Below are 12,912 nucleotides of genomic sequence, written 5' to 3' on the forward strand. Positions count from 1 at the left end.
TCCCCTTCTCCCCCCCACGATAACTGCTTCAGTGAGCTTTTGAATCACAAAACACAGTAGACTGTACTCTGAACTACTGTGCCCTCAATAATGTGACTTTTCTGAAAATCCTGCTGTCCTTCTCAAAGGAATGGCTTTAGGCAACTTAAAAGCCTATAATGTCTTACAATGTGTCTTTTTTTTTTTTTTTTTCCCAAAGAAGAGCACTTTTTGATCATGTGTTCCATATTCACGGTACAAGGAAAAATTACGCAGGAAAACCAACTGAAAGATCTATCTTAGCATAGGACCAGCTGACTCCCTGCTCCTCGGATTTAAAGACTTATTTCAAAAGCAAACTTGGCACTCTTTCGAGTTACTTCCTTTCCGTTTGCTCCTGCCGGTCGACCGGCTTTGAGTGGGCTGCACGACCATTCACTCTAGGGTAGACCTCGATTCTCTTCAGCTTCAGTTTCCTCTGGGTGCTCTGAAATGGGGTTATAGCTCTTTCTAAAAACACCAGTGTTCCCCTAGGTTAGGGGTGTTTGAATTATTTTCGTTTTCTGTCCAAAAATGTGGTGGCGTTCCCACACCGGGAGTCGAACCCGGGCCGCCTGGGTGAAAACCAGGAATCCTAACCGCTAGACCATGTGGGAGACGACGAGTATTGGTGCAAACCTAGACAAATTGAGTCTTCAGTCTCAGCTTCCTCCCGCCCCGCCTCTTCCGACATCCGCTGGCAGACCTATTTCTGCGCATGCGGAGCTGCTTTACGGCCGGCGCCCCAGCCCTCGGCGCTCGGATCTCTTCTGTGCACGTTCGCGTCCTTTGTGATCTCATCCGGTCTCCTGATTCTAGACACCGCGTCTTCGCCTGTGTAGATTCTAGATTGATGAGTCATTATTCATAATTCCTCAGGAGAAGCCGGCAGAGTACCAGAAGGCTGGCACTGCTTTGGGTGAAGACGTAAAATCGCTTCCACAGAGGCCGGCGTGTGCTGGACGCCGGGGCCCCTGCGAGGCAGCCGTCCGGAGCGCCGCCGACGCGCCTTGGTGCCGCCCGCCCTCTGGCCCTGCTCGCCGAGCTCCGGGCATGCCCGCGCGCCCGGGGAAGCGCCGGAGCTGCGTCCCCTGGCCCGCCGAGCCCGAGTGTCCCCGGCACCCGGGGGTCTGCCTTTCTCCCCTCCGCGCCGTGCAGGGCCGCACTCAGGCCCCATCCCGTCCCAGAAATTTCCCCTCTCAAGATACAGGACACGGGGCTGCCTGGAACATTCCAGGTCTATTTGTGCCGTTGAAAGTGCAAGGTGGTGGCTTGTGAACGTAGTTTTTAAAACCGGAGAAAGTCCCTCGTTGCAAGCAGGCATGAAGGATGGAGGGTCCCCGCGGTCTCCCCGCCGGGTCTCGGCAGCATCTCGCCGGGTGCAGTTTTTCTTCCTCCATCAGCCTCGGGATGAGGAAGCCCGCGTGGGAGAGCTGCGGTCCTGGTGTTCTCGAGGCGGCTTCAACTACCCAGAAGTTGTTTGCACGAGCGCCCGACACTTTTGGAGCCCAACTTAAAGCTGGTTCTGGTTCTCATTTACTTCCTCCTCATCCCCCACCTGCCAAAGGGTCTTAGAAGGTTTTCGCTCTCCCCTTCATTGAGGCTGCCTAAGGCTTCCCTTGTGACATTCGTCAGAGGGGAAATAGAAATGATTCTTAGATTTATTAACACGGAGGATGCTCCCTCAGAGGGAGTCAACATCCAACACCACGGAAATGCAATGAGGCGCCGAAGGAAAGTCACAACCTACTGGCTGCAAACCTACTGTGTGTGTTCAGTTCAGTTCAGTTCAGTCGCTCAGTCGTGTCCAACTCTTTGCACGTTCAAGTCTGTTTGCTCGTTCATAGTATTCCTATGTGGCAGGTCTCGTGCACGTCTTGGGGGTTCTTCCTGTACCATTTTTTGTATCTTTGAACAATTTCACTTGTTTGTTTTGCAATCAGTGAGACAGCTGCCTTCCTCTGGCGGACATCTGTTTCGGAACAGTAAAGAAAAATCTCCAAAACAAACCTCATCAACTACCGAACATCCCGCATCTGTGGTTCTCAATCTGAGGTTTGAGAGTTCACATGTACCTTTCAATTTTGTATTTCCACGTGGTAATTCTTTTGGAAAAGTATCTTACCAGTTTTAAAGATAAAAGTTCCCCTAGTAATCCATAAGACAGGCACCATCCTTAGGATATAACCAAACCGTAAATTTCTCTGGCCTCTTAAACTATCCTCAATCTGAAATTTGTTCAGTTTTCCCCTAGTCATTGGATGAGAACTTGAGTAGTTACCAAAATCCCTATGGTCACTTTATTTTTTTTTTACTATTTTTATATTTATTTATATGTCTGTCTCCCACATGTGAGATCTAGTTCCCTGACCAGGGAGCCAACCTTGGCCCTGGCTGGGGTAGAGCAGCAATCTTAGCCCTGGACTAACAGGGAGGTTCCCCTGTGGTCACTTTAAACAATAAAGCACAGTTCAGGACAATATACTGTTTAGCAACTCGCCTCATTCTAGATAGTTCTTTCCCACCACCCCAGCTTGGGCAGGACTTCAGGTTAGGAACAGTGATGAACTGGATTAGGCTCCTGCCAGCTCACAAGATCTTATTTTAGCTTCTCTTTCTAACCCTGTATTCCTGACATCACATTGGTAGATGGCTATGGTGGTGGAGAATATTTACACCAAAGAAATAGGCGGATGCTCCAAGGCAGGGCTTATTACCTTGGAGAGCTGCTGTACTGATTTAAGAATAGTGAGCTGGTTAAATGGACTCTGGGCTTAGGATCTGTTTGTCCAGGAAAGAGGGTGTGTTCTGTTTCTCATTTCTTTCTTCGGCCTTCCCCCCATCAGTGCTTCAAGGCCCTCCAAGATTGGAGTGTGTGGAGAGCATGAGAAAGGGAGACTGAAACTTCCTACTGGCCTGCTGCCACCAAAAGTCAGCTTCTTGCTTTCTGGGCCTGAACTCTTTTTCGCTCTTTTAGGGCTCTTAGGGCTCTTTAGGTTTTAGGGCTCTTTTCTCAGTGGTTCTCTATGAGTTCACCGGAGGCTTCCTTTCGTGGACGCCTAGGACGGTGTCTCCCAGAAGGCTGGCAGTGGCCGCCCAGTGTAGGTCTTACATCTGTGACACCAGGAGCACCACTGCCTTTGTTTAACTGCAGATTCCCGACCCCACCCAGAGCTCCCGAATGAGAGCTTCTAGGAGCAGGGCCTGGGAGTCTGAATTTTAACAAGCACACCACCCCCGCTCCTCCCAAATGACTCAGATGCCACTAGAGCTTGAGAAACCCTTACGTGACCCCAAGTTCCCTTCAACCTCTAAAAGGCCATGACCTCTGAAGCACAATTTCCATCATTTCCTTTTCCTGCTGAAAAACCTGGGGGGAGAAAAAATGACCCCTAGTTGTCATTTTTGTTGTTTAGTTGCTAAGTCATGTCCAACTGTTTGGGACCCTATGGACTGTAACCTGCCAGGCTGCTCTGTCCATGGGATTTCTCAGGCAGGAACACTGGAGTGGGTTGTCGTTTGTCTTCAGGAGATCTTCCCAGCCTTGGGGTCGAACTCGAGTCTCCTGCATTGGCAGGCAGATTCTTTACCACTCAACCACCAGGGAAGGCCCAGTCCCCTGTTGAGTAAAATCTATAAATTCCCTGCCCAAACCTTCCCAGCTTTCTATAACCCAGCCCTCACATAACCTGCTAATATTATCCTCTCATGCCTGCTCTTCAGCAGTCACGTGCCGGTCACCCTGCTTTCTCTGTCCCACTTGCCCCTCGTGATGTCCTGCCCTGATCTCTTTGTTCCCTTTCACTCTGCACCTTCCCTACTCGTCTTCCCACATCTGACCCCAACTCCAAGGCCAGCTCAACCCCCATAAAGCCACCTCAGGGCTGTGGGTTCATTTCCTCTGAATCTCAAAGCACAGGCCTCTAAAAAATGGTGACATAGGCTTATGCCTAGCCACCCTTATTATTTAAGTTATTTAATAGGAAAGCCCATGAATAAAAATCAGATTCCATAATCCCCCTGGGAACCTAGTCCCACAGTCACTCCTTTTGCCAAGAGTCCTTCCTTTTATCTAACTTAAATACTTCCTGCTGTACTTCTGTGTGAAAGCTGCCTCCTTTTAACCAACAGTATGAACAAAATGTTCCTGGGAGAAGGGAAAAAACACACATTTTTGAAGTTTAGCCAGACCAGTAAGTGAGCTGAATTTCTTTAGTTCCAGACACACACACACACAAAAAAGCCTCCTTGTTGACAGAAGGAACCGCTATTCCTGTTCCCATGCATCTAAGGCTGACTCTCACTGGGCAGCTCTCTCATTTCATCCACCATTTGATACATTTGATCCTGGAAAAAAGCCCCAAATACATTCTACTTGCCGGGCATCTAGATTAACCAAAGCGGAGAGTGCAATTCAGGTCCCCTGCCTGCCAGTCATTTAGGAGCTCAGATGGTTTCCATTTCAGCGGGCCCAGGAGTCACCCTTTATAAGGGCATCGAAAATAAATGCCAATTAAGTTCCACTCTCCCAAGCAGAGCTCTGGCGGGCACAGACCCAGCCTAGGGCATTAAGTTAACCTCAAAGCTCTTTTGGGTAACAGCACCTGCCCATGCTGACCAATTGGGGTGAGTTAATCTTCATGGCCTAACACTTGGTTCAGTTTCTAAAAGTGGACTTGAACTCAGGAGGCCACTGGGATAACAGAGCTTCCTCGGGGCTTTTTTTAGGTTATATAACCCTGCCCTTCACCTCCACCCCAAGTCTAGTATCTCCTACTCATGCTAGGACTCAGGACAAGTACCCTTGAGCCCCCGAAACTGGGTTAGGTCTTGTTCTGTGGGCCCACCCCCTCAGTCTGTGGACTGGATGAATTTCCCCGCCTCTCTCTCCAGGGCAGATGTTAAGCTCCTGATGGCACAGTCTGGGTCTCACTCTGTTGTCTCCCCAGATTCTTGGCACAGCGCTTGGCAAGAAGCAGCTCCCTCAGACAGGTAAATACCTGTAATACAGGTATTTACAGGTAATACAGGTAAATACCTCCACAGCGTGGTATCCTTCCTGCCACATCAGCCACACTCAGCAAATGTTTAAGTGGTCACCTACCTGATTCATTCATTCATTTAGTAATCAACCCATCACTCAATCCCAGGGGAATAGTCTTGGTTTCAACCCAGCACCCAAGGGGCAAAGCAACTGACTACAAGTTCTGCTGTGCTATGCTAAGTCGCTTCAGTCATATCTAACTCTTTGTGACCCCTGGCCGGCTATGAACTGTAGCCCACCAGGCTCCTCTGTCCATGGAATTCTCCAGGCAAGAATACTGGAGTGGGCTGCCATGCCCTCCTCCAGGAGATCTTCCCAACTCAGGGATCGAACCTGCGTCTCTTACATATCCTGCATTGGCCAGCGGGTTCTTTACCACTAGCACCATCTGGGAAACCCAAAGTTATTTTTTATATATATATTTATTTATTCAGATACCGATTAAATTCTCACTTATGATAACTACTAATCTAAAGGTCACATGGCAATGATTAGAATGAAATAAGCCTTCCACATTCACAATCCAAACAAAATATACTGGTTAAGTATAATAAAGGCTGGTGTAACAGCATCTCATATGACAGTACTCCTTACCTAGATCTAGATTGACTCCTGGAATACCTTAAAATTTAGTTATCTACCATGCAAGATTGGTATGCTATGAGCTTTTATCCAGTTCATGGTACCAAACTATAAATAAATTCAATTAATATAAATGGATTCTGAAAAAAAAAAGTCTATTATTGGAAACTTCCAAATACATGGTCCAAGTCAGTCACTGCTGTTTTATTCTATTTTTATTTTATTTATTTATTTATTTATTTTGGCCACACTGCAGAGCAGGTGGGATCGTAGTTCCCCGATCCGGGATCCAACCCGAGCCCCTGAACTAGAAATGCAGATTCGTAACCACTGGAGCGCTGTGGAGCCCCAGCCACGGCTGCTTTACAAGTGGCAATTCGGGGACCAGAGCTCTCTACTGAGATATTTACCCAACTTACCTGGATCCAAATTCTGGCTTCTAAAAGAACGGTCAGGGGGGCCATAATTTGTAAACACCAAATCTTAAAAGTATAAAACTGCTGTTAATTTTGTAAATTCGGAGCCTTTGCTCTTGATTCTCTCTATCTCCTCTGAAATCCTCCCTTGGGTACAAAAATTCATCACTTCTGTGGAACTCAGTTAAGGACCAGGAAGCATACAAATAATAAAACCACTTCTCATTTACATCATGCTTCACAGGTTATAAAATCAGCTCATAGACAATGAACTCATGTGGCTCACAAGTTAAGGGTGAGATATAATCAAACATCTGTGGTGTTCTAGCTTAAAAGATATCGGTCATTATCAGGGTGTGGGTCAGACATGGGAATTTACACAAGCTTTGTGACAAGGCCATAAAACCGTATATAATCTAATAAAGTTGCAATGGGTTTATCTCCTTGGATCATCTGAATATGTTTCCTCCTGCCTCCACCTAATGTACGCCGCAAAATAGGCCCATGCTGCCAAGTAATAATACAGGAGTTCCAAGTCAGCTGTCCTTGGCTGCTCCCTTCCCTGACCTAGAGAAAAATATTAAGTTCAAGGTAATGCTGGAGACTCCTGAGGCAACTGCCCAGATGTCCCCAGGAAATGAATCGTCCCCTCCTCCCCCCACCTAACCACTAGTCAAACAGGCTTTTAAAATCCCTGTGCTAGTTCTCTCTCCTCCGCTCAAAACTCAGCATTCAGAAAACTAAGATCATGGCATCCGGTCCCATAACTTTATGGCAAATAGATGGGGAAACGATGGAAACAGTGACAGACTTTATTTTCTTGGGCTCCAAAATCACTGCATATGGTGACTGCAGCCATGAAATTAAAAGACGCTTGCTCCTTAGAAGAAAAGCTATGACCAACCTAGACAGCATATTAAAAAGCAGAGACATTACTTTGCTAACAAAGGTCTGTATAATCAAAGCTATGGTTTTTCCAGTAGTCATGTATGGATGTGAAAGTTGGACCATAAAGAAGGCCGAGTGCCAAATAATTGATGCTTTTGAACTGTGGTGTTGGAGAAGACCTTTCAAGAGTCCCCTTGGACTGCAAGGAGATCAAACCAGTCAATCCTAAAGGAAATCAATCCTGGATATTCATTGGAAGATTGATGCTGAAGCTGAAGCTCCAGTACTTTGGCCACCTGATACAAAGAGCTGACTCATTAGAAAAGACCCTGATGCTGTGAAAGACTGAAGGCAAGAGGAAAAAGGGATGACAGAGGATGAGAATGGTTGGTTGGCATCAATGACTCCAATGGACATCAGTTTGAGCAAGCTCCAGGAGATGGTGAAGGACGGGGAAGCCTGGTGTGATGCAGTCTATGGGGTTGCAGAGTTGAACACTACTGAGAGATTGAACAACAAAACCCCTCTGTGATGCTGGGGCATCACTCTGGAACCAGGCTACCCTCTCCAGCAGGCTCCCTGTTTGGCTCTGCCAATAGAGGGCGCTAGAGGGAGACTGCCTCCAGTTTCTGAGGGTGACCATGGAAGAAGTGAAAGTGTTAGTTGCTCAATGGTGTCCCACTCTCTCAACCCCATGGACTGTAGCCTACCAGGCTCCTCTGTCCATGGAATTTCCCAGGCAAGGATGGGTAGCCGATCTACTGGAGTGGGTTGCCATTCCCTTCTCCAGGGGATCCTCCCAACCCAGGGATGGAACCTGGGTCTCCCACACTGCAGGCAGATTCTTTACCGTCTGAGCCACCAGGTAAGCCCCATGACCACACTGTAATTCATCCTAGCAGCAACTGCTGGTTTCAGTAGCAGCAGTTGCTTCCAACATTTCCAGAACCAACACAACACCACCTCCCTTCCTCGCTCAGAGATACCAGCACTGATTGGCCAGCATGCCCTCAGCAGAGGTGGGAGTGTCAGGAATTTCCTATAATTCTTACCTCTACGGCACCTATGTCCTGTCTTTGCCTTTTTTCTTTCCTAATACCTGGCTAACCATTTTTTTTTATATTTACTACTAAAGCTCAGACAGTAAAGCATCTGCCTGCAATGCGGGAGACCTGGGTTGGGAAGATCCCCTGGAGAAGGGAATGGCAACCCACTCCAGTAGAATGGCTATCCATCATTGCCTGGGAAATCTCATGGACAGAGGAGCCTGGTAGGCTACAATCCATGGGGTCGCAGAGTCAGACACGACTGAGAGACTTCACTTTCTTTCTCACTTTCACTACTAAAATACCTGCTGTGGTTTCTGTCTCCTGATGGACTCTGATGTGTGTGCTCAGTCACTTCAGTCATGTCCAACTCTTTGTGACCCCATGGACTGTAGCCCGCCAGGCTCCTCTGTCCATAGAACTTTGCAGGCAAGAATACTGGAGTAGGTCACCATTTCCTACTCCAGGGGATCTTCCCGAACCAGGGATCAAACCCACGTCTCTTGTATCTCTTGCACTGGCAGCAGATTCTTTACCACTGTGCCACTTGGGAAGCCTGGTGGACTCTGATACAAGTCCAATAAAGGAACTCATTCAGTCTGATTTATGTCAACACTTCTTTAAGAACACAAATGCTGGTTGCTATCTTCCAAGAGGTCCTTATTTATCTGTTAATTCGTGCTCCTTCAAGGCCAGGGACTGGCCCTCAACTTGAAAGAATCAGAACTACGTCAGAAAATAAAAGCAAATCAGTTCCTTTTATCACTTCCATGGGGAAAAGGACCTCTGAGCCAGCATGACCACAAGTTAGCCTGGCCAGGTTTCATGGGTGCCGGAAGCCCCAAACTCCTGGGTTGGAGAGAAAGGGCTTTCTGCTCATGGCAACACTACAACCAAGTGTCAGCATTCCCATTATTTTTTCAAGCCCCAGTTCTCACGAGGCACTGACAACAGGGCCAGGCAACGCCTGTACAAGCAGTGGGTTGAGTCAGAGGGACAATGAGTTTAGGGAACCTAGATATTTTTATAATGTGCAGTAAGCACGTCTGCCCCATGCTTTAGAGAAACATCTCTTTTCAAGGCTGGCTGCTATTGAAAGATCCTTGAAAAAGGAAGCACAAGAGGCCCTAGGAGAATGGTCTCCCAACATTTACTGAAGCTTGCATGTGAGCACAGAGCAAGGACAATCAGCTGGGTAACTGAACTGCTTATGTTTCCACACCAGTGATCTATCAGGACCTAGAATAGTCGAGTCTTTGGACCAGGGTTCCCCTTTCTTCTTTAGTGCCATTCAGCCTCTCTGAATCTAGATTTTTCTAAGTTGTTGCTATTCAGTTGCCCAATCATGTCCAACTCTTTGCCACCTCATGGACTGCAGCACGCCAGGCCTCCCTGTCCCTAACTGTCTCCTGAAGTTTGCCCAAGTTCATGTCCATTGCATCAGTGATGCCATCCAGCCATCTCATCCTCTGACGCCCTCTTCTCCTGCCCTCAATTTTTCCCAGCGTCAGGGACTTTTCCAGTGAGTCAGCTGGTCGCATCAGATGACCAAAAAACTGGAGTTTCAGCTTCTAAATTAAATTTTCTAAATTACAGGATATCAATCTCTTTTCTCATTAGCATGGAAGTAATTTGAATAAATGTTAGTCAAGTCTTTTCTGACCAGTAACTAAACCATCCTGTCCCTAGAAAGTGATTACACTGTCCAAATGTTACCCATTATATGATTTAACTATATAGAGGGGACAGTCATTATTTGTAAGTAAAGTAGCCCTCACTTATCCCTGGGGGTTATGTTCCAAGATCCCCAGTGGACACCAGAAAGCATGGATAGTACCCAACCTTATAAATACTGTTTTTTCCTATATACACATACCCATGATGAAGTTTAATTTATAAATTAGGGACAGTAAGAGATTAGCATCAGTAACTAAATAATAAAATATAACAATCTTAACAACATACTGTAATAAGTTATATGAACTTGGCCTCTCTCACAGTATCATATTGTCCTGTACTTGCCCTCCTTCTTGTGGTGATGTGAGGGTCCTGTCCTAGGCAGGACAGAGTAGGACGGTGTGGGACTTCATGCTGCTCAGAGTAGCGCACAACTTAAAACATATGAATTGTTTATTTCTAGAATTTTCATTTAATATTTTTGGACTGCAGTTGACCACAGGTAACCAAAACCACAGAAAGTGGAAAAGGAGGGACTACTGTAGCTGGAAACCACCCATCCTCAAAGACCACCTTAGAGATTTAGTTTGAGCATGAAGTTGCTTTCTGTTTCTGTTTCTGTTAAAAAATTCTGCTGTTTATCCTTAATATAGAGCTAAGGAAATCCATCTTCTGTCTATAGATATCTTTCCAGTACACTTTGGCTTTTAGAATCTTGTTGTTTAGTCGCTCAGTCATGTCCTACTCTTTTTGCGACCCCATAGACTGTAGCCCCCCAGGCTCCTTGGTCCATGGGATTCTCCAGGCAAGAATATTGGAGTGGTTGCCATTTCCTTAGAGGAAAGTAATGCCCTAGATAGTAATAGACTAAGATTCTTGACCTCCTAGATCAATGTCAAGTGTGAGATCATAGCTGATGCCTGACATATACAGGAAGCATTTGATAAATAGTAGTTGTACCGTCATGACTCTGGCAAGTATCAGAAACTCAGCACATTGTGCAAAATAAAGAATTTGTTAAAACAGGGTATCTTCTAGAAACCCAAGGCAGGAATGCAGCCTATTTTGAAATGCCCACCCTGCCTTTGCCTCTCTGTATAATGTAACCATTCATTGTCATTCATTCAGCTCCTACACACCACGCATAGTGTTTGCAGCTGGAACACAATAGGAAACACAAATGGATTTTTAAAAAAATTTTTTACAGTGTAAGTCCCAGAGCTTACAGTCTAGTGGAGAGGTACAAATCAATCACACAAGTAAATATAAAACCACAACTTTGGCAATGCTGAGAAAGGCAGGTACATGGTGTGAGTATGTGAAAAAGGAGGACTTGACCTACTTGGGGAGGCCAGGGAAGGCTTTCCTGAGGAAGTGAGGGCTGAGCAGAGATCCAAGTCAAAGCAAGCAATAATACGATGATAGGAGAAAGGGAAGAACTTTCCAGGCATGGAGAGGAGTAAAGGCCTCCTGGCAGGAGGAAGCATGGCTGGAGAGCAGAGAGATCAGGGGCCGAAGGTCACAATAAAACCAAGGTCAAAAATGGGGAATTTAGCCCAGAGCCACACATTCCATTCTACTACCAAGCCATCCTAGCCAACAAACATCACCTTCTTTCCACTCAGAACTTTCCACAGAGGGAGTTCCCTGGCAGTTCAGTGGTTATGACTCTGTGCTTCCACTGCAGGGGGTGTGGGTTCGATCCCTGGTGGGGGAACTAAGATTCCACAGCCTGGCCAAAAACCAAACAAAACACAAAAGTTTTCATGGAGACAAAGTTTCATCAGTTAACACTCACACAAAAGGATACAAATGACCAAGTAGAACACAAACTGAGAACCTTGCCACAGAACTCAATTTGTTGTTTCCTTGTTGAGTTTGACCAGTCGGGGACTGGGGAGCCCTGGGGAGTAGTCTGTCAGTGGTACTCAAAGTGTGGTCCCTGGGCCACTAGCAGCAGCAGCTCCTGGGAACTTATTAGAACTGCAAATCCTCAGGACCCACCAACGGGTTTCCCTGGTGGCTCAGATGGCAAAGAAACTGCCTGCAATGAGGGAGACCCGAGTCTGATCCCCAGGTTGGTATTATCCCTTGGAGAAGGGAATGGAAACCCACTCCGATATTCTTGCCTGGAGAATCCCATGGACAAAGGAGCCTGGCAGACTACAGTCCATGGGGTTGTAAAGAGTCGGACATGACTGAGCAACTCACGCACACACAGGACCCACCAAAGACCTGTGAGTCAGAAACTTGGGAGGTGGATCCAGCAATCTGTATTGGAACAAGCAAGACATCCTGCAGGGGCTTCTAAAACACAGAAAGGTCTGCATGAGATATTTTCAAACCTGTCCAATCATCCAAATCATCTGAGGAACTTGTTAAAATATTCCTAGGCTACATTCCCATATCTACAAAACCCAGAATCTCAGGGTGGGAACCTGTATTCAGGTGATCAGCCTGATGTGGGAGCCACTGGTCGACATCAAAGTCATTCAGCATCTGACATGGTGAGCAATTAATCTTCATATGCCACTTTTCCTTGCTAGGTGATTAAGGGCAGTAAGTATCACAAACTCTACAAGCCAAACTCAGTACGTAATTTGATTCGTATCTTCTATCTTCTCAGCTCTTTGATTTTAAAACAGTACCTTTCAGAGAGCTTCTTCTGATGCTTTTTGATGAATGTCTCCTTGTCTGTCTCATCATCATACCCACCAAAAACCACATGAGATCTAATAGGCGCTTACCAAATTCAAACATTGTTACCTTAGTTGTGGTCAAAAAACTATTTCTTGAAAACGTCCCCAACATTCCAAAATATTCAAAAGAAAAGTGCCCAGCCTAGTAACACAAGTATGGATCTAAATCAGTTTTTTCTTTTTCCTGCTTCTGTAAGGAAATAGATTTCTTTCACAGTGATTTGGCAGTGTTTTAAACACACAAATAAATATGGGAAGAATTGAGACGATGTCTAAAAACAAAAACTAAAAAAAATATTTCCAGAGTTGAAACCATAAATGTAATCCTAGATTTATTTTCAAGCAACAGAATTTTTAAGAATTTTCCTATCTTTAAATTCTTCCATATCCTGGGATTTATGCAGTTCATCTGCCAATAACATTGATTGGTCTATTGTAGGTAATTTTACATGTCTCAGAAACTCTCAAACAAGATAATGATATATGACTTCAGTTCAGTTGCTCAGTCTTGTCCAACTCTTTGTGACCCCATGAATCGCAGC

The 12,912-nt window shown here is 45.9% G+C and overlaps 1 non-coding gene across 1 annotated transcript; it reads right to left on the reverse strand.

The window, feature by feature from the left end:
- Positions 1–563: 563 nt before the first annotated feature.
- Positions 564–635, reverse strand: TRNAE-UUC. The gene has a single exon. It is a non-coding gene; the product is annotated as a tRNA-Glu (tRNA).
- Positions 636–12,912: the final 12,277 nt, after the last annotated feature.

Source organism: Bos indicus x Bos taurus, chromosome 12 (assembly GCF_003369695.1).
Source record: "Bos indicus x Bos taurus breed Angus x Brahman F1 hybrid chromosome 12, Bos_hybrid_MaternalHap_v2.0, whole genome shotgun sequence".
In the NCBI taxonomy this organism is placed as follows: Eukaryota; Metazoa; Chordata; class Mammalia; order Artiodactyla; family Bovidae; genus Bos; species Bos indicus x Bos taurus.